This window comes from Delphinapterus leucas, chromosome 11 (assembly GCF_059928025.1).
Source record: "Delphinapterus leucas isolate spDelLeu-1000000601 "Yukka" chromosome 11, BTC_Dleu_Yukka2, whole genome shotgun sequence".
NCBI lineage: Eukaryota > Metazoa > Chordata > Mammalia > Artiodactyla > Monodontidae > Delphinapterus > Delphinapterus leucas.
In genome coordinates, this window is record NC_143139.1 from 89,274,390 (window position 1) to 89,301,299 (window position 26,910).

Consider the following 26,910-nt stretch of genomic DNA (forward strand, 5'->3'; position numbering starts at 1 on the left):
AACACTAATGGAAATGTGATTCGAACATTATTTAACTAAAAACAAAGCAAGTCTAGAATTGAGACGTGAGACAGAGAATGGGGATGAAGTCTTTCCGAGTGGAAAAAAAAATAGTTTATGTTCCCATCATCGTGTTCATTAAGCAGGCAAGGTACAGGTATTCTCAAAATAGCATTATAAACATCCAGAAAACTTGCCACTGAAAACCTCAGGGCCAGCTAATTAGAACAAATTTGGTTCTGGATGGAGAATCCCACTGTCTTTAGGAGACAGTGTTTATTCACTCACTGACCGTGAAAGTCCATCAGAGGAAAACCTTGCCAGGTATATAGCACCCTGATCACCTTATGAAAAAATGCTCAACTGGGGACCCAAAGCCCCTCTGCAGACAGGGAGGAAACATCAGTGCTAAAGAGATCAATTTAAAGGACAGAGTGAGCTTTTCTCCTGAGATCATGGCCCCCATAAAGATAAGGGGACCTCAAGCCAGTGGATCACAAGACCCTCAAAACAAAAACGAAAAAAGGAAATTCAAACATTGGTAAAGACATCGAAGTCCTGAAATAAAAGATGATGGCTTACACCTTTGGGGGCTTTTAGGCAAAAAAAACTTCTGTTTAAATGGCTGTCATAGTTGTGTGGCTATATTTTATCAGGTCTTTCTTTTTTCCCCCTCTCTCTATCTAAGGGACTCATAGATCAGGACATCTCAAACCTCAATGTGCATATAGATCACCTGGGAATCTTATTAAAAGGCCAATACTGATTCAGCAGGCCTGGAGTGGGGCCTGAGATTCTGCTTTGCCAACAAGATCCTGTCCATGGACCACACTTTGAGTAGCAAGGCTGTGGAGGACACTTGTCTTGTCGGTAGTCAACCACATCCTATATCCCCTTTCTCATCCCGAGGGTATTGTGTTAGTAGGGCTCCCCAAAAAGTAAACCCTGAGACAAGGATTTGGGGCCAAGAAACTTATTTGGAAGTTTCAGTGAGAGAGAGGAAATGAAATAGGAAAGGGAGGAAGACCAATAAGGGATGAATTAATAAATGGTCAATGGGTGCTCTTCTGATAAGGACCCCCTAAGAGATTGTATAGAATGCCATTGTCCAAAAAACAAAAAAACAAAAACAAAAACAACTTCTCTGTGATGGAAATGTTATGTATTTGCCCTGTCCAATATGGCAGCCACTAGCTACCTGTGACTATTGTGCACTTGAAATGAGGCTAGTGTGACTTAGACGCTGAATCTTTTCTTTTATCTAATGTTAATTGATTTACATTTAAATAGCCACATGTGGCTAGCTACTGTGTTGGATGGGGCAGGTATAGAAAATAACTTGGAATTGTCCCATTAAGGGCCAAGAAACCTAGAGGAGTATTTACCCACCAAATCCCTTCCTTTTTGAGGGTTGCTTCTGGAAATTGGTCAGTTCCTAGTAGTTCTACCATGCTCCCCTGGCCAGAGAATACCCACAGCAGAGAGTTACAGGTGTTTAAGGTAGGAAATCTTTAGTGTATATGGAAGCTGTCCATCAAAGATGGAGGTGATCCCCAAGGTGGGTCTAGGGGAGATGAACAAGGTACTGACCGCATTTGCTAAAAGAATCCAGATTTTGTTTTGAACCTGACCTGTCTCTCATTCCAGGAGCAGACCCTGAATAGCATAAGCTCATCAATGCATTCCATACTCCTGACTACCATCATTGGTGCAAGGCTGAGTAGACAACCTAGGCTGGTCCAATCAAGGTGACTCTCGGGACTTTGTGGTGCTGGACTACTGAAAGTGTTCTTTCACCTCTGGACCACGTGGTCCACAGACACAAAGCTGCAGTCATTTTGCTGCCACAAAGGATAAAACTGACACAGAGAACAGCAGAGCACAGAAAGACAGAAAACCCAATATGTATCAGTTAGGATTTCTTGGAGCTGCCAGTAACAGAATACCCAGCTCATGGGACTTTAAATAATGATCTCACATAATGAGAAATTTCAAGGTGGGCAAGTCCAGGTTTGGTGCAGCAGCTCAGTGGTTCCAGGATCTTTATATCCAGTCTACTACTCTGCCATCGGCTGCATATTGGCTTTATGTGTTGCCTCATGGTCACAAGATGGCTGTGGTAGCTCCAAACATCATGCTCTCAAACCAGCCTCCAAAGCAGAAAGAAAAAGGCAGGCAGAAAGCACTTTCTCTTTTACTATATTTCCCCCTTAGGATTGACTTACACTAATCATGATTCACCTTCTGGAAATGCAACATTGTTGGGTTTTGTTAACAAAGAAGGAGAGGAAGTGGCTCTTGTGTACAAACTAATAGTGCCTGCTCTAGGACCCTTGATGGCGCCACTGAGACACTGAATAGGACCAGCCCTGAAACTTATCCTCACTCTGAATTCCTCATTTACATGAGCCAATAAATTTACCTGTGTAAGTTTTAGTTATTTCTCTTACTTGGAACCAAAAAAATCCTAACCATTATAGACAAAAAAGCCTCCTGTCCAAAGACTCAGACTCAGCAATTCTCTTCCTCCCTATTCCTGGATGCAATGACAGCAGATCCTGGAAGGGTACGAGGCACTCCCTCTCTTCCCAAGAGTGAAATTTGGATTGGGAACCATTTGCTATTTTATGCTTGGCATGAACAGAGACCTAGATGCCTCATGAGCATTAACCTGCAATTCTCACACTTCATCTAATACCCATGATCCGTGCTTGGTCTACTGAACCACAACTTTCCTTTGCCTGAGGATCTATTTAACACTCCAATCCCCCGCTGAGTCTGAAGCAAATCCTGAGACCCAGCCTGCTTGGTTGGTCCTTTAACCATCCTCACCCCTACCCCGTAGTTACTACCAGTATTTCTATCATGGGGGCTGGATCCTGCCTCCAGAACCTTTGCTTTGACCTTTGAAGGTCTACACTCTGGCAAGAACCTGACTTGAGAACTGCTGATGACTCAAAGTTCCCGTAACAGCTCTTTTCTCCACCATGGCAACTGGACCGTTGGCTTTTACTTCTGTACATTTGGACTTGAGGATGCTATGGTCACAGAACTAGGGGATTTAGATTGATGACCTCTGTGTGGGTGGGGCAGTCATTGCTGTCCCAGTTAAACTCCAAACCCAAGCCTCAAATTATTCTCATCTCTCATGGGAGATTAGGGCATGCCTAGAAGCAAGGGAAGTGCAATCTCTGACAGTGTTTTACCAAGTCCTGCTGGAAAGTCAGGGATTTCTCACCTTAAATGCTTTTTTTAATTGCTCACTTAAGAAGTTAAAAAATGTAACCTGTTTAGAATGATGATGTGAATAGTAGCTACTATTCACATATTACTACTGTGCTACCCATTCCATGGGGTAGGAGTGGTGGGAAAGGTGGATGAAAGAAATACGGATGTGGTTCCTACAATTGAGAATCTCCAAATCCAATTCAGGACACAAGCATTTACTTTGAAGAGTTAAATGACTTTGCAAATATTAGGTAAATATGAAGAGTTGTCACTGAGTATTCTTGAAAGATGCAGTAAAGATAAGCAGTGCTGTGACTCTGGAAGAAAGTGATTAGCATGGTTCATCGAGTCTTTGGAAAATGTCTAAAAGCAGAAGGTTCTTGTTGGGCTGAAGATATGGCAAGAGTTGACCCTATGTAAAAGGGAGGCGTTTCAAGCTTTAAGAAGCAGCGAAGATGATAAGCAGAAGGTGTGACTGGCTAAGATGACACATTTATTTAAGGGCTCAGAAACCGGAAAGGTAAGTTGGGTCTAGAATTATTTGACAAGTAGTATCTGAATCCCTACTGTGTATCAGTCACTATGCTGACCATTGAGAATTTTAATAAAAATAAAGACAGTTCTTGTTCTTTTAGTGGCGCACAGCCAAATGGATAGAGGGGGGAAAATTAAAAGGTGATGTGTTAAATTCTTAACTTTTCATTGACTCATCCACTATTTTTCCTCAGTCACCAATCCGTGTCCATCCTACCCTCAAAATATCCTTCAAATCCATTCCCACTGCTTCATCCAAATCATTACTGCCTTAGCTCACCTGGAATACTGCAAAACCCACCTTACTAGCTTCCTAATACTGACTTTTCCCCATCCCTATATGTTAATCAACTTAACTCTACAAAGTAATCTGAGCATATTTCTTACACTGTTTACGTCTGTCTTATTTATTCCACTTCCTTTGCAAAACATAGTTATAATTCTAGCCTGACTCCCATATGTGGGGATCTGGGATCCCAGCCCCCGACAGGGTATGGGGGGATCCAAGAGCTCCATGGGCTCCAGAGAGTAGAGCCAAGAGAAAGCCCAAAGTCCAGAACTTCACTTGAAAGCCTCAAATGAAGTATCAACCCTGAAATATCAACCAGGTTTGAGTAGAGAGGAAGAAACGAGGGACAATGCAAAAGATATGAATAGGGCTTCCCTGGTGGCGCAGTGGTTGAGAGTCCGCCTGCTGATGCAGGGGACATGGGTTCGTGCCCCGGTCCGGGAAGATCCCACATGCCGCGGAGCAGCTGGGCCCGTGAGCTATGGTCGCTGAGCCTGCGCGTCCGGAGCCTGTGCTCCGCAATGGGAGAGGCCACAGCGGTGACAGGCCCGCGTACAGACGAAAAAAAGGAAAAAAAGATATGAATAATGATTTGCAATGGATTTGCAATCTGAGAGGCACTGTTCAGAACACTTTCATGCATTACTTCATTTAATCATACTAAATTGGAATATTATCCGGCCATAAAAAAGAATGAAATAATGCCATTTTCACCAACATGGATGAACCTAGAGACTACCATAGTAAGTGAAGTAAGTCAGACAAAGATAAATACCATATGATATCACTTATATGTGGAATCTAAAAGAAATGATATGAATGAACTTACTTACAAACCAGAAACAGACTCGGACTTTGAAAACAAATTTATGGTAACAAAAGGGGAAACATGGGGGGAAAGTGATAAATTAGGAGTTTGGGATGAACATATACACACTACTATATATAAAATAGATAATCAACAAGGACCCACTGTATAGCCCAGGGAACTCTGCTCAATATTCTGTAATAGCCTATGTGGGAAAAGAATCTGAAAAAGAATGGATGTATGTATATGTATAACTGAATCACTTTGCTGTACACCTGAAACTAACACAACACTGTAAATCAACTATACTCTGATATAAAGTAAAAACTTAAAACAGAGGAAACCAAGGACAATGCGGAAAATATGAATAATGACTCGCCATGGATTCGCAGCCCGCTAGGTACCGTTCACAACACTTTCATGCATTAGCTCATTTAATCCTACTCAACCTCAGGAGGGCGTCATTATTATAACACTTTTCCAAAGTTTACTTTACGCCACCTCTCTTTTATGGAAGACCTACATTAGTAGCTGTTCTCGCTAACCAAAAGAAACCTGAAGAGAATTTTTGCTTTTACAAAAAAAAAGGCGAAAAGCAAAAATAGCATTCAACATTTGTTTTGCAGGGAGCCTTGACCGTGGCAGCAAGCACCCCAAGCGGTAAGAGGGGCCCCACCCAAGCTCCTTCCCGGAGGTCTATACTCTGCTGAGCATCTCTGCATCGAGCTGCCATAGCTTTGAACTGTGCCTGTGAGCATCTGGGCTTCATCTCCCTCTATTTTGAGAATCTGTTAGCAAGATGTGTCCTAAGGTCATTGCTTCTTCGCTTTGCACCATTTCCGCTGACAAAAGGTCTCATAGGAACGCTCTACTTTCGGATAGCAGGGGACACCTGTATTATCATCATCATGACCAGTTTACAGATGAGATAAATAGGACATAAAGAAGTCAGATAACTTATCAAAGGTTACACAGTAATAGTAGGACTGGAATCCAAGCACAGGTAATTTATTTCTAGAGTCTGTGTTCTTAACCACTCTGTCGTTTTGCCTCTGTAAAGTGCGAGCACGAGAACAAATTAAGATCATAGCACAGACTAAGAGATGAATTTGGAGGTACATCTCTGAGCTGCTAAAACAAAGCTGTAGGGGCTTTTTAAAGGTTGTTCACAATCTTGAGTAATGGCTGGGGAAGAGGTGGAGAAAGACGCAGGCTAGTTCCCTATATATTTTGTCTATATGTGTCATCTAATATAGATACCATTCACCATCTTGCTATTTTTAACACCCTGTCATTGATATACACCTTCGGGGAGGGCTACCTTGGTTTGTCCTCCCTTGCACCGATCCACGTTTCCATATGTTCACTTCTGTTCTTTACTGCTTTATTGTACATGTTAATTTTTCTATTTGTATTCCATTGTTTTGTTCTCCTTACAATTCTTATTTATGTCGTCTGTCTCCCCTTTAACTTCATTTTCTTCGTCTTGGCATCTTGGACTTCCTGCTCCAGTTTTGTGGATGTCAAGCAGGTTCTAAAGTATTACTTTATTTCCAACAGTAAATCATTTTGACAGAATTCCTTTTTCCTTAAATCTTTAGGATATTCTTCCCTTTCCCTTATTCTGTAGTGCTTTCGTTGGCTTCATATAATTGCTGTTTCCTGCTTGTTTATCCTCAAATAAGAACAAGTCCACCTACATGCAGTGTTTACCAATACACTGATGATGGATTTCCCTTAGCTTAAGCCTCAGAGTGGTAACTTTGAACCGTTTTCCAGATCTACGGCTGGGCAGAGATTGATGGGCACAAATAGCTAGTGGCCCAGTGTCCCCTCCCTGGCTAACCTGGGTCACATATGGCTTGCTGGATTGAGAATGAATCTTCTCTCTTCCTGCCACCTGGCTCTCCGATACTCTGAACAAGAGGGGTGTGCAAAACTACAATTCTCAGCCCTTCCTTTCACTGTGCATCACCATACTGCTTTACCTGTGGGGACTATACCTTTCAGATCCTCATTAGTTGAGACCTAGACTTTCTCAAACAGAAGAAGGGTCTATCTATGAATTCAAGCTCCTGCTGCTTCCACTGGCTCGATAAAGGTGACCCGTGACTGTTTGCTTCTCCATCCCCATCAATAGCTGTATAGTTGGTAGAAATAAAAACTCAATTGAGAGGCCCACGTTTCCATGTTATTGTGCTGTAAGAAGTTGCAAAAGGCAATGTGTGACCAACCAAAGCTATTTCATGCTCACGAGGGAGACGATCACAGCTTATTATTTTCTTGTGCCTGGTTATAGGGCCTTTGTTTATGAGCACCAGCTGCTGAAGGATTTGCTTGGTGTTGTATTTTAGTGAAAACTATATACTCCAGGGCTTCCCTGGTGGCACAGTGGTTGAGAGTCCGCCTACCGATGTGGGGGACACGGGTTCGTGCCCCGGTCCGGGAAGATCCCACATGCCGCGGAGTGGCTGGGCCCGTGAGCCATGGCCGCTGAGCCTGTGCGTCCGGAGTCTGTGCTCCGCAATGGGAGAGGCCACAACAGTAAGAGGCCTGCGTACTGCAGCAAAAAAAAAAAAAAAAAGTGTATACTCCAACCTCCCAATGGAAGCAGGCTGTGAGAATTCATATACTGCATCTTCTCTTGAAAACAATCATCCACTTCAACCAAACATAAGAAGAACACAAGAAGCCATATTTGGTGATCAGATTAGCCACACCAAAGCCAGCCAGATTAGCCTAACAATTAGCCTAACTGTTGCTTTGGATTCACCCTTCCACTGAGACTGTGGTAATGAGTTACCTCTTTCCTGCCCAGCCTAGGTAAAGTATGTGCTGAATGCTGGTGGAAAATATCTCCAATGAAGACATTCGAGTTTATTTTAACATTCACATGTTTAACTGGACTTTTTGAGGGCCTCCTCTTCTAGCCTGGTGCCAGATGTGAAGGTATATGTTCCTTCTCTCATGGAGAGTGTGATCTAGTTGCAGAGACAAACATTAAGCAAAGATAAATACATACATAATTGTTAATTAGGGAAATACTGCAAAGGAAACAAAATAGGTACAATGGGAAAAGGACCAAAGTTAGAGTTCAGGATGATCTTTCCAAGGAAGGGACATTTAGGCTGAGATCTGAAGTAGGCAATGAGTGAGGACAAGATATTCCAAGTAGAAGAAACAGCATGTGCAAAGCAATGAAGCAGGAGAACGTGGTAGGTTTGAGGGACCAAAAGAAGGCCAGGGTAGCTGGAGCTTAGTGAGTAGGAGGGAGAATCTTGCAGAGAAGAATAGGACATGAACAGCTGTTGAGGGCATTTGGGGGAATCAACAAGAGATGAATAAGTGGATTGCCAATGAGCAGCGTGGTCCCTTGAACTTCACATGAATTAATGCTGATCAAAGTCAGCACAGTTCTGGGACTTTCTCCAACAATATTCTATCACTCCATTTGTCTTTCAGTTTTGCCTCTGTTAAGGAGATGTGGAGAAACCCAGCTTTACCCTTTGTGATGTCTCCCTGCCCCTTCCCTCTGCATTTCTCTAATTCGTGCTGGAAGACCTACTTAATCCCCTTATGTAGCCTATTCTTAAATCATATTCTGGGAATACCCTATCCTAAGAAGGGAGATTATCTGAAAGCTGTCAATACTTCTTTGACTCTAAACTGAGTTGGTTTTGTTACTGAGTCCAAGCTCATACTGCTTGCCACACGACAGGCCAATAAATCGAGAGACGAGTCGTTAGGGTAAGGAATAGTGACTTTATTTGGAAAGCCAGCAGACCAAGAAGATGGTGGACTAGTGTCCCAAAGAACCATCTTGCCTGAGTTAGAATTCAGGCTTCTTTTATACTAAAAGGGGAGGGAGTAAAGTCAAACATTTCCTGGTTCCGGTCAGCCTCTGGAGGGGATGTGTTAATTTCTTCCTTCCTGCAGTCATTCACAGGTAGGCCTGGTCAGGATGTTTCCTGTGAGCTAAACAAAGGTATTTTAGCTTAAGGCTCATCACCTGGGAGGCCGGGTTCCCAGAGATGGGCCATTATGTATAATTTAAGCTTATAGGCAACATCCCTTTAGTGATAAACTTGTAGCAAAAGCAATAGAATACAAAGGTTAAAGTAACAGATCCAGTATGGAGTCAAATTTGTTCTTCCCTATTACAATTTGTGATGGCATCTCTCATCCCATCCTCATCCATCTCCTTCCCAGTGGGAATGGGATGGGCTTTCAGACATGGTGGCTTTACCGGGACCACCTCCAATCCGTTGCTCGGCTCTGAGTTTCCATTTTGAGGAACTCATGCCCCATCCCCACTTACCTTTAGAATAAAAGCCATGATCTTATTTTATAAACGTTTTTTTGTCAAAGCATCCACCTGGGCTCCTCATTCTAGAAAGCCCTAACTGTTACACAGGTAGCATTATCATATGACAGCTTTAATCCTTCCAATGAAATCTCCCGGAGTTAACCTAATCTCCTCCACTTGCACTTGAAACTAATTTCCTATTGTTCAGACCTTAGTAGAAACCAGACGATTTGGTCATAGCCTTCCCTATGGAGGCAATATTCAAGTTACAAAAAATGATTAAATCACCCTGCTCAGCCTTCCTTTTGCCAGACTAATTTAAATTCCACAAACTTTTTTTTTTTTTCACATATTTAGACCTTACATACTTACGGGCTTTCAAGGGCAAGTCTTATTATTTACCAGCGTAAAAGCTTTCCAAAAACAATAACAGCCATACCTTGCAGCTTTATGGCACTTAAGTTTTTTCCTAGTGCTTTTTTTGCACATACATTATCTTATTTTGTCCACTTAATGACTCTGTGAATTAGGGAGGCTGGATGTTATCATCTCCCTGGGGAAAAAATAAAACAAAACTCAGCCTTAATTCACTCGGGTAGAGGTTCAGGATCAAGCTGGACCAACGTGAGGCTTCAGCTACATCACGGAAGAGTCTCCCTCTGAACCCTTCGCTGACTTGCCGCTCTGTGGAATGCCTTCAGTCTTTTATCAAAGGTCACCCCAGGATAAGAATAGCCAACCTTTGTTGAGCATTTAATGTATGTCAGACATTGCGCTCTCTAAGTGCTTTAAATGCATTATCTTTCAACCCTCATGACGAAGGGGATGGTTCTATTGTTATCCCCGTTGCTCAGAAGACTAAGATGAAGCTCAGAGAGGTTAAGAAATGCACCCAGGATGCCACAGCTCAAGGGCGGAGTCAGGGTTCAAAGTCAGGTGTGTGTGGCTCCCAACCCTGTACTCTTAGATATGGTGCAGTGCTGCCTCAAGAACCAGCAGAAGAGGTTCTCCCCCACGACCCCTACCCCGTGTTTGCTGCGGAAACTCTTGGTGAGGACATTGTCACCCTACTGAATCTTCCTATATAAGGACTCTGTTTGGAAAACCCTCAAAATTTACTACTAGGAAGAATGTGCTTTCCCTGGAGGGAAGGGTTTGTTGTAGATCTTGGCTTTTGTGTTTGGTGCCATGTTGTGTTTTTACTTTCTGTTAACAAAAAGGTGTGTCATCGTGGAAAATAGCAGAGTTAGGAATTAGAAAGATGTGGCTTAGAATGCTCACTGGGAATCAGAACTTAATGGGCTTAGTAGCAGCTCTGCTTGCTTACGTGACTTCACGTGAGTTGCTTTATCTCTTTGAGCCTTGATTTATTTCATTTCTAAAATGGGTATAGTAATAACAAATTAAGAGACCACTGTGAGAACTGGAGATTATGTATGCAAGAGTACACTCAGAGTAGCAATGCTTTTTTTTTTTTGCTTTCCAGGATCAGAATCCCAATTCTGTTTGGGGGAAATCCCCATTATTTAGGTCTTGGTAGAAGGCAAGTTCCCAAATTCAGATGTGGAAATTGAAGAGAGATACATCATCAGCTAGGGATCTTGATTGTGATCAACACAAAGTGATTCTAGATGACTACGCAGAAGAGAGATCATTTACAGATCATTGGCAGGGCAGAAGAAATGGGCTCAAGAGATTAGGAACCGTGCCTCAAACCATGCTGGAGAGCTGGTCCAACGAGGAAACTTCTGTGCTGCCACTGAGTATTAGATGCTAGAGCTTACACCCTTGTTAGGAACTAGGCTTCTTCCTGCAGCTCAGATGCCACTTCTGCATGGGGAACTTGACCTTGCAACCAGCAGCGCCACAAAATGGAAGCTCCACATAGAACCCATTTCCTTGTGTTGCCCCCTGCTGATAAGTGGAGCTGAGGTCACGTGTCTGGGCCAAGAGTGAGGACGCGAAAAATGTGTTTTTCAGATTTGTACCTTGAGAAGATGGGACCTGTCAGGGAGGGGGTGCATTACCCAGAGATTACAAGGGGATCAAAAGGTACGATGCAGCCAGAAAACACAACAAATATCCAGCTATCTATTACAGGGCAGACGTTCCCTCTCCCCACTCTCTGGGAACTAAGACATGAGCAGGTGACTTAGGCTGAGCCAATCAAATGTCCCCATCGAAGACTCTGACATCTGAGAGAGCAAAGCAGACCCCCAGGTCAACTGGAGACGGTTCCTGTGGCGATGGTAGAATTGAAAAGCTGGGGTGGCAGCAGTGGCTTCCCAGGCGTGACAGGACCCACAGTGGCCTCCTAACCAGACTCTTTCTGAAGCATGGCCTTGATTACGGTTTTGCCATCTTAGCGGCCTTTCATTTCTGCACTTGTTCTGAGCCTACTTGTCCCTCCCTTCCATTAATTCTGTGAACTATGCGATAACCTTCCAGTAAAATAATTTTCTAGCTGCTGTTTGCCACACTCATTGGTATAGAAATTGGTACTAGCGAGTAGATTGTGGGCCATAGTAAACCATCAGGGGAAAGAGAATCATCTGTAATTGTTTCTGGACTAATGGGGGCCGTGAGAATCGGCAGATGGTATAAGGTAGTCTTTTAGGTTTGTAGGCCTGATTCCAACATGCGGGGATGTTGGGGGCTTTCCCCCTCACCGCCAAGCAAGTGTGCAAATCGGCTGCATGTCCTACAATTCAACTCAATTCTGACACCAGTTACCCAAAATAGCATCAGATTCCACAGGTTAAGGGTTTAATCTACAAGACTGCCCCACCTCCCTCCTCTTCAGAGGTCAGTTGCAAGCCCAGAACGACTGGCCACGAACTGGAGGTTCCAATGACCCACCCCCTCCAATTCAGAATGCCCAGTCCAAGTCCAGGTTGTTAGCTGTGCTTCGGAGCAACTGTATAAATCTGAGGTTCCCATGACCCCTTCCTTTCTTAGTTTCTATTAACTTGCTAGAGAGACTCAGAACTCATGAGACATTTTATTAACTAGATCAATAGTTTATAGTAAAAGGATATAACACAAGAACAGCCAGATGGAAGAGATGCACAGGGCAAGGTATGGGGAAAGGGCATGGAGCGTCCATGCTCTCCAAGCACAGCAGTCTCCCAACACCTCCACGTGTTCACCAACCTGGAATCTCTGAACCGCATCCTCTGGGTTTTTATAGAGGCTTTTTTCCGTCAGCATGGTTGACTAAGGCATTGGCCATTAGACTACAGATTCAACCTCCAGCCCTTCTCCCCTCCCTAGAGGTCAGGGGGTGGGACTGAAAGTTCCAACCCTCTAATAACACAAGTTGGTTTCCTGGCAACCAGCCCCCAACAAGTCATCTCATTAACATAACAAAAGATACTTTAAATCACTTAGGAAATTCCAAAGGTTTTAGGAGCTTCCTGCCCCGAAAGGACAAAGACCAAATACATATTTCTTTTTATAAATCACAATCTCACACTAAATTTGTAGTGTAACTGACTCTTCCAGCCAGGGGGGGTCTTAAGGGAAGTTTGGAATATCCATTGTCCATAGAAAGTTTTTGGTCAGTGGCCATAAATGCACATCTAGCAGGAAATAGCCTGAGGCAGTATTTCCAAGTCTGGTCCCTTATCACCCCTAGCTCAGAAGAGCAGCTCATTGTTAAATATTTGTTTATAAAACACTCCTAGGCTATTTGTTTTTCTCTTTCTGACTTACTTCACTCTGTATGACAGTCTCTAGGTCTATCCAGGTCTCTACAAATAACCCAATTTCGTTCCTTTTTATGGCTGAGTAATATTCCATTGTATATATGTACCACACCCTTTCACTGAAAGGTATCCCAAGAGGCCTGATTATTCTCTGCAAAGCAACCACGTGCTGGCCATACAGTAATTTGGCTGTACAGACCGTGTTCGCTGCCTACTGCCAAGGCCATTCTCCCTTTATCCTTATTGGCAAAGCCCCCAGGTCCAGGGAAATCCTTATTAGTCTAAATATACCATTGAGGCACATACCCCTTGCCAGAAATTGGTTTAGAGTTATGACTTAAGGCAGTTCTGGCCAATGAGATGTGAGAAATATGCTGCAGCTTTGAGGGATAGGTTTCATTACTGACAAAAAGGGACACAGTAGAAGAGACAGCCCCCTCCTTCCTTTGGACATTTTGGTGTTTGCATGTAATGCTTGAAATGGCAGCAGCCGTCCTATGACCACGATTTCACCAAGCACAAAGTTCATACTATGGTACAATCGAGAAAGAGAAGAAAGATGGGTCCTTAATAATGTCGCTGAACATTTATTAATCAATTCTGAAGCCATCTTACCTCAGGATGCTTGCAATTTGAAATTTTAAAACTTCCTTACTGTTGAGATTCGTTGTGTCAAAGTTATCTGTTGCTTGCGTCTTAACACAGGTATCTCAAGAACCATTCACCCAGACTTCTCCATCCCTGCCAAACTGAACTATAATGATCAATTTCATAGTTTTTCAAACTCCACTACGTATAAAAGTGTTTCTTTTTGGTAGCTGTCTGTGACCACCTGCTTAGCATTCAAAATTACCAGTGTGGGAGTTACCTGGAGGTCCAGTGGTTAAGACTTCGCCTTCTAATGCAGGGGATGCAGGTTCTCCCTGGTCCGGGAGCTGAGATCCCTCATGCCTCCTGGCCAAAAAAACAAAACATGAAACAGAAGCAATATTGTAACAAATTCAATAAAGACTTTAAAAATGGTCCACATCAAAAAAAAAATCTTAAAAAAAATATTTACCAGTGTTATGTGAACATCCATCATCAAAGTCCCGATTACAGATGCAGGAGGATTAAGTCCCGGAAATAATAGTAATACTAACAACAAACACACACACGCACGTATACACACATATATATGTATGTATGTATGTATGTCTGCTATGTTCCAGGTACTGTTCTTTTGCATGTTGAGAAATTTTGCTATTAAAAAGAGGTAGGGGCCTCCCTGGTGGCGCAGTGGTTGAGAATCTGCCTGCTAATGCAGGGGACACGGGTTCGAGCCCTGGTCTGGGAGGATCCCACATGCCGCAGAGCAGCTAGGCCCGTGAGCCACAACTACTGAGCCTTCGCGTCTGGAGCCTGTGCTCCACAACAAGAGAGGCCGCGATAGTGACAGGCCCGCACACTGCGATGATGAGTGGCCCCCACTTGCCACAACTAGAGGAAGCCCTTGCACAGAAACGAAGACCCAACACAGCCAAAAATAAATAAATTAATTAATAAACTCCTACCCCCAACATCTTAAAAAAAAAAAAAAAGAGGTAAATAGAGCAGAAGCTTTAGTCAAGAAAGGATTCCATCAATAGTATGCAAAAGATTTTCCCAGCACTAACCCAACATCTACAAAAATCTTTAAACATGTCAATTCTCAGTCCTTGGAGCATCTACCCCAAGCAAAATTGTGTTTAAGATCCCAGCCCTTAGTCTAAGCTCATGTTATAGTTGCCAAAGGCCATACCAGAGAATCAGTGGTATTTGAGAGTAAGAGTGTAGACATAGGATAGAAAATCTTCCTTGGTTAAGCCTTGCTAAGATGACAAACATTCTGTTCCAGGAGAACAGAATCCAAGTCATTCTGAATTTAAATTCTGTTGAGAGAAATCTCCCATCGAGTGGTTAATTTTGGCATTATCCATTTGCTATATCTGAGGGAGGGGGATTGACCTATAATGTCTCTTGTCTAAGCATGGGCAATTCAGATATGTTTGCCTTATTGAAAAGTTTAGAAATACTTGTTTGTCCTTGCTACCTCCAATTCCTCTCCCACCTGTCACTCTTTAAACCATCCCCCCAACCCCAAAGCTTCTGACACTATTACTTCATGGAAGATGGCTCCTGCTAGAGTCACCATTGGCCTCCATTTTGCTGGATCTAATTCCAGTTTTACATGATCTCTGCACCGTAGGGGTGGTGTCTACCGTACTTATGTAGGTATTCCTGGTGCCTAGTAGAGTGTTTGGCACATAGTAGGTGCTCAGTAAATATTTGTGAACGAATAAATGCATATCTATTCTATGTCACATGATGCGCTGGGGGCAGAAGTTAGATCTAGAATTCAGAGTCCAGAGTTCTTGCTACCAAAACATAACTTGATGGAGCTTTACATGGTGATACTGAGGTAGATCATGAACATTTTCTAAAGAACAGAACCAGAAACCACTTTTGCTTCCCTGCTTTTATAAACAACTAAATCCAGGAGCACATTAAATCTAGGAGTCACTTTCCCTTTTCATACATTCTTCCCCAAAAAATCTCATTGCCCAGCAAGCAGGTGCATGATGGAAAGTGTTCAGAAAATTTCTCACACAGGCATCAGTTTTGTTTTGAGTTCCACACCCTCCCCCAACTCTCTCAATAATGCTCTGGAAGAACAATTAATTCCTGAACTTTTGACAAGGGGACAGGAGAGAGAGAAAAAAATCTGTTTTAAGGGCTCTGTTGTCAATCACATAAGCTGCCAATTATTACAATGTATCAAATCGCCAAAAGTGATGAGTATCTTTTGTAGAGATGGCTTCAACAGCCGAGAATGGGCCCAGAAAACTCAGCTGGGAGGCCCTGCTGCTCTAACCAAAGGGAAGCCACAGTGTACACATACCATCCAAATTCACCACTTGGGCAGCAAATCAGGGTTTCTTTGTTTTGTTTCACACAAAACCTCATGAAATCTCAGATAGAAACAAAGGCAACAGACTTCACAGCTTCTTTGTAAGGGAATGGTCTCCTGCCATGGCTAGTCTTTATGGGAAAGATAAATGTTAGCTTATTCTGGAGAATGACTGCTTGTCTATCAGTCCTCTTTTTTCTGGAGGCACCATTCTAGTGCCCAGTGGCCAAAAAGAATTGGGAAAGGTATTTTCCCAGAGCATCCAGAGGCAAAGTAGCTGGAGATGGCTTCTAAATATCAGTCAAGGTCATAGGAAGGAAGGAGGGAAAGAGGGACTGAACACTCGGCCTTCAAAATGAACCATGGCCATCAACAGGAAAGAGGGAGGGGATTGGAAGCCTGGGGGGTTGGGACCAGGTTAGAATGCAATGTACTGAGTGGGCCTGGGAAGAGGGTCAGAACCAGGTAACACTGGGTGCTCGAGGTTGATGAATCAGGGAGACAGGCTCTTGCAGGGCTGAAGGCCAATGGCCATTTGCTCCTAGAAATGTTCCCTCTTTGCCTCTTGTGACATCGACAGGATGCAATGACAAGATACAGCCAATCCAGTGTTACCCACTCACCTTGGCAGGTTTCACTTCACTACAGAACCAATGGAGGAAGACAATCTCATACCTTCTCAGTTTTCACCAGTTATGCGTCCTGGCTGCCTTTGAATAAAAACAAAAATTTGCTTGTAAGCCACAGGTGACATTTTGCCTTTTGGGGCTTATTTTCTCTCTGAAGGACAAGTATATCTTCAAACTTATTTCAACCAATGCTTCCAATTTCCTATATTCTGTAAACACCACGATATCTATATAGCAGCTAGTCACGGATATGGATATAGCAAAGTCTGAAATTTAGGGTAACAAAGTAGGACATCTCAAAATCAGGCATCTTCTGAATTAATAACCTATTTTTGGTGATGACTTTTTCTATGGTGACCTCTCTAAGCTAATATACTTTTTATATTAAAGCAGAGGCTTTGGGGAAAGCTGAACATTCACATTTTGTACAGACTAGTACAGCCCTTAGCCTTAGAGTTCCCAAGGAACAGGGAAAACACGAGAGCCCCCATGATAATGATGAACCAGAAATTTAGGAGGAGCTTAAGGGTACTACATTCGGGATGTGGCTAGATGTGTCTTGTTACCTGGTAAGACCAGGAAACATGAAAGGGGGGCTAAGAGAGCTAAATTAATACCATTTCAGGGGGATGGAGCAGCTTCTAGTGCTGAAGGAAGGTTGAGTCCTAATATCCAAGTTCTCTAGTCTGTATTGACCACCCCAGTACTCAGCTTTCCCAACAAATGGGTAGAGTGCCACTTCTGCAATTTTAGGCGTGGCAGTAAACCAAAAAGCCAAGTAGGTTGTCACTTTCTAAGAGTTCCATGAGCAGGTAGTCAGCTCCCAGCACAAGGTAGGGCTCGAAGCATAGGATATTTTGTTCTTGGAGGATAAGGATTGTGTTTTGATTAATCTCGGAGTCCCCAGGGAATATTTGTGAATGGACCAATGGATGAATGGAAGGGGAAACAGTGTGTAGCAGTCCATGCCCCCGTCATAGGTTGGAAATGAGATCCTAGGCATATTATTGGAACAGAAGCTGGTTCCAGGGGACAAAGGGTGACTGTAGGATCTAAATAATGGGTCACTCCGTGGGGACTCTTGCTCAAGAATAGGACTGAAACCCAGATATCCAACAAGAGCAACTTGTCTAATTCCGGTGGGCAGCAAAGGGCTTGATGCCAAGGCCAAACTAGAGCTTCCAGAATGCTCCTGAGGACTGGCTCTGTTGCAGGGAAGGGGACCCCTTCCAGGGCCCGAGAGCAGGCTCTTGTCTAACACCCGCAAATGAATCGTCCAAGGAGACACACGTGCGGACAAAGCAGGAGACTTTATTGGGAAGGGGCGCCCGGGCAGAGAGCAGGAAGGTAAGGGAACCCAGGAGCACTGCTCTGCCACGTGGCTCGCAGGCTCGGGTTTTATGGGAATGGCGTTAGCTTCCGGGTTATCTCTGGCCAATCACTCGGACTCAGGGTCCTTCTGGGGGACGCGCACATCGCTCAGCCAAGATGGATTCCAGCAAGGAGGATTCTTGGAGGTTGGTAGGACATTTGGTCTGGTGTTTCCTTTTGACCTTTCCCGAATTCTTCCGGTTAACGGTGGCTGTTTAGTTCCGTGTTCCTTACCAGGACCTCCTGTTTAAGGTAGCTCATGCGAATGGTTACTGTGGTGCCTGGCCAGGGCGGGCGGTCTCAGTCAGTGCTTCCACGACAGCAACAGGTGGGCCCCCAGAGGCTGCAGCTATGGGGAAGAGGGCAGGCTCTCTGGGACTGGCTGAGGAGTAAACATCTGGTCTGTGCTGTATCTGCCTCTTTCTCTTTCACAACTCCTTTTTTTTTTGATCCCTCTATTTCTCTTTACTCAATCAAAATTTCTCATCACTAAGACTGCTCTGAGATTTTATCTGCTTAAAAATCCCAAAGACCCATAGGCTTCAGTCTTCCAAGGCTATATGTAGGGCTGATATCAGAAACACACCAGCACAGCCATACAGACTGTTCACCTACTGAAATATCCTGTACTCGTTGGTAAACAGCTGCTGTGCTGAGACCCCTGAGGGCTCCTGCCAATATTCCGGCCACCCCAGTTTCTCCCCTCCCCCTGCAGCCTTTGGACCGCCCATGATCCAGCAATTAAAGGGGCAATTCCTGGCATAGCAGAGTCTGGATCTGTTCTGGAGCGGGCAGGGGAGGCAGAGCCAAGCAGGTTACTACAGGCTTTGAATATCATGCTTGGATGTACTCACCCTCAAGGTGAAGTTAACCACAGGATCACCAGCAGATTGAGAGCGTGTGAGAGCTGTTTTTGAGGGTGCTTGGTAAATAGAGGCCAGCTACACAGTCTTTATTCTCCCTAAACTCTGAAGCTCCAGAGCAGTCCAACAAGGGACGGGTCCATGGAAACAGCATGGTCTGAACAGCCTCGTGTGCCGACCCCCAGAAGCCCTTCTTTTTATAGAGCTGCTTGTCACCAAAGAACTCAAAGAAAAACCAAATTGTGTCTTGGGCCAGAGTATGTGCTGAAACAGGAACTAAATTCTGGAAGCCTGAGGGTTCCCTGTGTGGAGTAACAAACCAAACACAGGGTGTAAGCTATATATATTTTTCTTTTTGTTCTTATTTCCCCTTCCTCTGGTTATAGGCTCACTTTTCATAGTATCCTGTTCACTCACCTTTGCAGTTGGACACATGGCTCTCTCAAGGTCAATCAGATCTTTTCTCAAAAGAATGAGGGGTGCTAAAATTAATCTGATCTGGTCCCCCTAGGGGGAACTTTGTCCCTATTCCCGACATGCTGTCTGATTGTTCTGTCCTTTCTCTGATTTGCTGAGTGACCTCATTGTCCTAACAAAGCTCCCTTCCTTTTTTCTGTTGCTTGCATCCTAAGAGTCCAGAGCAATAGACCCAGGTAGTAAGAAATTTAAAAAATCACAGGAAAAAGATGTAAGTGTACTCTCATTAAAAACCACGTAGACAGTTACTTTACACAAGTATGGACTCAGACTTGGAACTGGCAGTAGTTTTGTCAGTTGGATTTGAACTTCGAAAACTATGGAAATAAGTGTTTCTGCATCCAAAATACTGTCGGCTGAACATTCCTTAAATACAGTTACACTTAAAATTAGCCTGACTTATGCTGTGCCACCATTGTCTTTTTGTCACTTTGGCAGAACCTTAGAAAAGAATAAAAAGGGGATATTATGGAGGGGCTGAACGCTGATAGATGGAGCCACAATGAACCGGTCCCTGTCTGACATACTTTCAGGGAACTCTAGCTATTTAGTAATTCATTTCCTGCAGGAACAATTTACTTCAAGCTTTTCTCTTATCCTCAGAAGAATTTGGGGGTGACAGGCACCTTCTGAGAGAACTCTAGGGGCTAAAATCAGGGGAAAAATTGTGGGAGTGGCAGTGGGAGAAATTAGCAAGGGTGAATAACTTGAGTTTACAAAACAGTAAATGGAGAAACCAGCGATTTCGGATGCTGATCTTTTTTTTGCGGTACGTGGGCCTCTCACCGTTGTGGCCTCTCCCGTTGCGGAGCACAGGCTCCGGACGTGCAGGCTCAGCGGCCATGGTTCACGGGCCCAGCCGCTCCATGGCATGTGGGATCTTCCTGGACTGGGGCACGAACCTGCGTCCCCTGCATCGGCAGGCGGACTCTCAACCACTGCGCCACCAGGGAAGCCCTGATCATTTATTTTGTCAGGTGTAGCTTATCTCTGCTCATTCACAATAATTATACATTGTGGAGACTCATTATCCTGCCCCCCTTCTGTCTCAGTGCTGAGAGCAGTTAAAAGTAAATTTGGCAAGTCTGTGGGGGGAGTGAGATAATTGGGGTTAATGACCAAATGGGAAATCTGTGCTTGAGCCACTTACTGTGAGGGTGGCACACGGATCATTGAAAGGGTGCAGTCAGGCTTTGCAATATTTCTAAACTCTTGATTTTTTTTTTCTCCCATCAAGGCTTCATTGGGATTAAATACGTTCAAAGACTCACTTTCCCATTTCTTGTTACTCCCTCCTCTCCTAAGAACACAGAATCTTTTGGATTCAGAGTTCGGAATGATAATTGGTTTTTGGATGGAAGTCAATATAGACGTTTTGGAAAATCCTGGAATGTTTATTATTTGGGCTGGGGAATTTGGGGAGGCAATGTAATCATATGGACCTTGGAGCCAGAGAGTTTCCAAGCTCTGCTACTTACTAAGTGTGTTAATTACAACTCAGTTCTGCTATCATGCTATTAACAGGGGGAGAATAATAGTACCTACCTGAAAGGTTTGTTTGGAGGATTAAATTAGTTAATATAAGCAAAAGTGCTTATAACAGTTCATGGAACATATAAAACACTATGTATTGTTTATTATTACTATTATTATTGTTTGTAAAAGAGGCAATAACAGTATCTACCTTACAGACTACACTGTGAGGATTAAATAATATAATTCATATAGAGCTCTGAATAAACATTAGTTATTTTTAGTATCCATTCTGATTTTGTAAGATTAAAATTCTGAGCTCAGAATTGTCTTAGAACTGAAACTTCACATGTTACATACAATGCGTTGCTCAGTTCGATTCAATCAGCATTTTCTCAGTATCCACTTTTGGTCAAATCCTGGGAATATAAGATGAATTAGACTATGATCCTAACCCTCAGAAAGGGAAGGGAAACACAGAAGTGTATATCTTATTAGAGCTAGAACAGATGTTGAGAGACCCTCCACTCCATATAGAACCGAAGACAAAATATCATGAATTGCCTTTTTTGAAAAGATTTGCTAAAAAAGCTGTTGAGCCCCGAGAAGTATTTAAGTAACCAGGTCTCTTTTTCCATCTTTCACCTGAATCTTCCCATAAATGAGGTCCATGTCCTTCCACTTTATACAGATGAAGAGTACTCTGTTGCCTCTTGGACATATGCTCTGGTTTTGCTTTCAAGTTTATGCACTCAGGACTGCCATTAGCCCATACGGTGCCTTCGTTCAAATTAGAAAACAGCACTCCTTGTTCTGGGTGCCCTGGTGCAGAAGAACTTGCACAGTGTACGTGACGGCCCCATGGCTCCCCACTCTCTCACTTACTTTGTTAACATCTCGACTCTGGATAGCCTGCAAATGAAGATATCCCTTGAAATCTAACTTCTGAAGACCACTGCTGCTCTAGGGACGCTTTCAAAAAAGGCAAATTTTACAATTTTTTTTAAAAGAGAGGGAGCAGGAAGTGAGTTATTTGGGAAAGGTTTTGCAAGGAGCCTCGATATTAGAACAGTTGCCTTTAACTTCTATGTCCTCCGGCCTCATCCACCCATGACTATAGAATGGAGTCACTTCACACTTATGTCCAAATTACAGTGACTAGGAAGCTTTCCACCCATACCCTCTCAAGCAAGAATGTTGGCCATTTGGGGGGAATCCTTAAAAGGGTGACCTTCCGCTCCCGTTCCAGCTCCCATCATTGATCTTGACCACTCTGGAATCTGCTTAAATGATGCCTGCAGCTGTCACTGTACCTCACGCTCATCATGATGCTTCCTCGGTCCATGCAGAGCAGAGTGACTCAGTCCTTCCCAAACTGCCAGGACTTGGGGGTGTGGGCATCTGTGCAGATGCGGGGAGAGACATCTCATGATGTAACCCATCATAGCATTGAAGGAGGCCCCCAGAAATCTATGAGCTCTCGGTATGAGACCATTACAATCGGCCTCCCATATCTAAATATACACTAGGTTAATCCCTAAAGGGAGTCCATAATGAAAATTGGGAACCCATCTTTCCCTATAAGACCCCCAGCACTGATCCCATTATGCCTTCAATCCCTGGTTACCTCAGTTACCACCACACTCCCAAGCCTCTCAATTTTTGATTTTTATCTCACTTTGCCTCTTAGGGCCTTGGACACAGTGGATCATTCCCTCCTTCTTGAAATCCTTTCTTCACTTGGCTATGAGGCACCCTCGTCCTCCCTATTTTCCTCTTACCCCACTGGCTCTCCTTCTCAACCTCTTTTGCTGGTCTTTCCTCTTCTTCTTGACACTACATACATTAGAACTTCCCAGTACATAGTTCTATTTACTCTCACATCCTTTGTGAACTCACCTAGCCCTGTGGAATTAAATATCATCTATATTCTTAAGACTTCCATTTTTTTCTTCACTACTCTCGTCTCTTCCCTGAGCTCCAGGACTCTGTATCCAGCTGTCTATTTTGAATTCACCTAAAGACGTAAATATCTAAATGGCAAAAACTGTTCTCTTGATTCTATCTCCCAGTCTTCTTCTCCTCCATCAGTTAGTGGCACCATCATGCATCCAGTTTCTCAGGCTCCAAACTCTAGGAGTTCTCCTTGAATTCTCACTTTCCCTTGGGCCCAGATCCAATCCAACAGAAAATGCAAAACAGGTCACGTTTTACCACCTCCCGTTACCATTCTAATCCAGGATGCTATAATCCCTGGTGGCATAATAAAACAGCCTCCTGATTAATTTCCCCATTCCACTCTTGCCACCTACATTCAGTTCTCCATATAACAGCTGGAATGATCTTATTAAAATAATAAATCACTTCACGGTGCTCTTTAGTTAAAAACCTACTGATGATTCCCCAGGGTCTCAGAACAAAATCCCAAACTCCTTGCAATGGCCTCCAAGGGCTTGTATGTTCAGCCCCTGGTTATCTCTTCAAACCCATCTTCTACTGTTTGGTGCCTGGAATATTTCCTCATACTTTTGCATAGCTTGCTCCTTCCCTTCATTTAAATCTTTACTCAAATATTATCTCTTCAGAGAAGTCTTCCTTGCTCACTCTGTTTGAAACAGCACTTCCCATTAGTCTCATTCCCTTTAACTTGTTTATTTTTCTTTATAGCATTTATTCTACAACTTTTTTTATATATCTGTGTTTAAGAATTTTATATAATTGATAATAGTAACAGAATAAATAAGAAAAGCCATACTAACATTTCAGTAGATGTAAAAGCACATTTGACAAAAGTCAATACCAAGTCACAATAAAAACTCTCTGCAAACTAGGAATAGAAGGGAACTTCCTTAATCTGTTACAGGACACTTATTAAAAAACTTATGAATAACATAATAATTTATAGTAAAATATTTAATTCTTTCCCCTGAGGTCAAGAATAAGGCAAGCACGACCACTATCATCAGTCTATGTAATATTGTACTGAGCATCTTAGCTTTTGCAATAAGGCAAGATAAGGAAATAAAAGGCATAAGGATCAGAAAGAAAAAGGTAAAACTGTCTCTACTTGCAAATGTCATGGTCATTTACATAGAAAAGTCTAAGGAATCCACAAAATAACTACAAGAAATAGTTTGTGAATTTAGCAAGGTTGCATGGTTCAAGGTCAATATAAACATATCAACTGGGTTGTATATGTTGGTAGGAAAAAATCGGAAAATGAAATTTTAAAATTCTATTTACAACAGCATTAAAAACATACTTAAAACTAAATATGCCAAAAGTCAAGATCTGTACACTAAAAAGTATAAAACATTGTTGAGAGAAGTAAAATAACTAAAATCAAAACATATACCACATTCAAGGATTGGAAGACTAAAATGTATATATTTTTGTTTATGTTTACTGCAGCATCTCCCACCAGAATGTAAGCTCTATGAGAGCAGGAATGTTTTCCTATTTCATTCCCTGATGTTTCTTTAGTGTCTATTAACAGTGTCTGGCGCACAGTAGTTTCTTATTACATACTTGCTGAATAAATGTCTACACAAGACTCCAGAGAAGTTTTGATTTTGCTCAGTCTCATAAAGTTTCTCAGTAAAACAATCCTATCTGTCTTGTTCCTCTAGCCATAGGGACTAAACCTGACTCTAGCGGCCTCTGCCAGATGCAGAATTTCTTCTTCCTAGCCTTCATCTCCTCTTCAATCCCCGGCCCCCAGGCAGAACTCGAGTCTCTACTATTAGTCTCTGAACATATGCTCCCAGAGTAAATGAAGTGCAGAGACTCTTTGCAGGCCCAAACACCTTATCAGAGCAGGTACTCACTGCCAGCGGTAGAGAGGAATAGATTCAGGTCTTGCAGCTGCATTGGGTGGTACTGAATAGTTACCCTAAAACAACAAGGAGCCAGAAGTACGGCCCCCAAAGGGAAATTGAATTCTATAATGGCTCCCAAGGGGATGGTGCAGATTAGGGTTGAGAGACAAAACCAGAGAGAAAGTCAGAAGCCATATACACTCTGTAGGGAGGGAGAACGCAGGACAACTGTTGAGACCTTGTTTGCCCCTTTTCTGAAGAGCAGAGGACGGCACATCGATAAAGGATTGGAAGCCACAACAGATTTGAAGTCAGATATGAGTTTAAAACCCAGTAGTAGGCATGGAGAAAGCTCTTGTTTTCCCTGAGGCTTACTTTCTTTCTCTATAAAATAGGAATTTTAATACCAACCAGGCCTACCTTGTAGGATCACTGTGATGATTAAATGAGATAAGTGCCATGGGGAGAATGTTATTATTTATTAGCCAAGACTTATCATTATTAAAGTTCTGAAGGATGCTCAAGTTTAAGTTTTCATGGTTCATTATTTAACTTGAAGTGAATTCCCATAACATAAGCTCTGTCCATATTCAAATATAAATATAAAATCCATTTTGCTGTCAAATAATATAATATTATATTATTATAATATTAATAATCATATATTTGACAGCAAAAAGGAAGGTAATTCATGCCTTTGGTTACCTGCAATTGTGTGCAGAATTGCTAGTGACTATGCTATCTTCTCATATAGTTGAAAAAAGAAGGTAATTCATGCCTTCGGTTACCTGCAATTGTGTGCAGAATTGCTAGTGACTATGCTATCTTCTCATATAGTTGAAAAACCTCTTTTCCACACTTGCTCTTGTTTTCCAGCCACATAATCCCTGTCAGAAGCTCTTCTATACATTATCCAACAAAAAAAAGCATCCAGTAAATACAAGATTCCAACAAAGAAGCATCTAATACCTGGAGTAAAGAGAGAATTAACTCAAAATAATTACATAAATCTCCCATTTAAAAACGTCAACATCACGTTTACATTTGGCCACAATATTAAGTAGTTGGACCATGTTCCACTTGTTTTTGTAAAGAAATCTCCTTGGTAAGTTCGATTTCTTTTTAAAGAGGTCCTTCTGGTTTATATGATACCAAGCACAAAATAACTAGACAGCATTATTATTATTATTATTTTGGCTGTGTTGGGTCTTCGTTGCTGCGCATGAACTTTCTCTAGTTGTGGCAAGCGGGGGCTTCTATTCCTTGCGGTGTGTGAGCTTCTCATTGTGGTGGCTTCTCTTGTTGCGGAGCACGGCCTCTAGGTATGCGGACTTCAGTAGTTGTGGCTTGTGGGCTTCAGTAGTTGTGGCTCGTGGGCTCTAGAGCACAGGCTCAGTAGTTGTAGTGCACAGGCTTAGTTGCTCCGCGGCATGTGGGATCTTCCCGGACCAGGGCTCGAAGCCGTGTCCCCTGCATTGGCAGGCGGATTCTTAACCACTGTGCCACCAGAGAAGCCCCTAGACAGCACTGTTAAAATTAACTATACCTTGGGCAGAAATAGAATATTTAGTAGTGTTGAGTGCTTTGCCATTTATTACGTGGAAGAGCTATAAGTAGGTCAAATCAATGACAAGAAATGTCACATCACTCCAGAGCTTCTCAGGTAGGCATGTGTATTTCTCAGCATCACTTATTTTCTGCCTTGAACATTGCTTCTCATCATTGTTTTTTCTTAATGAATTTATCTGACTTTAGGTCGGTCTATGCCCTTGTATACAATTAAAAAAGACGATTCACCAATATGATTTCCCAGGAACTGGTAAATTCTAAACCATTGTTTCTGTGGAGCTGCTAGGTAGAAAAGTGAGACTAAGACATCTGAGTGAAAGGAAGAACATGTTTCTGACTTGTCTAGATTCTAAATGATACTGAAACATGAGCCTCAAAGCTAGGAAGTGGTCAAGCTGGGATTTTTAGCTCAAGTCTGACTCTAAACATTGTTCTTTTCTACAGAAACAGCACTGTCTCTTGTGGAAAAAAAAAATCACATAATACTTTTAAAGGATATGGATGGAAACGAGTGACAACCAGAAATGTTACAAAAAAGCCATTTCATACAATGGTTTGAAATATTCTGCCTCCATTTGATATAGGGATTTGTGATGGTCTTCATGACCTATCACATCAGTGATAAAAATAACCATTGGCTCAATTGCTTAGAGCTTGAAATAAATCAGAGAAAGGCAATCAATCAGTCAAATATGTTTCAGGTGTCTCCTGTTTTCTCGACACTCTACTAGACTCTGTGGGACATGACAGCTCACACATCAAAGTTCTTTGGCAAGCAAGAAGTGAATGTGAAATAGTATTATTAGAGAAAAACTACATGAGGTGGTCCAGCTTCAAAGAACTTAAAATCTTAATGTGGAGGAGGGGTGTTTTCAAATAACAGTAGATCTTCATCACCATAAACAGCAC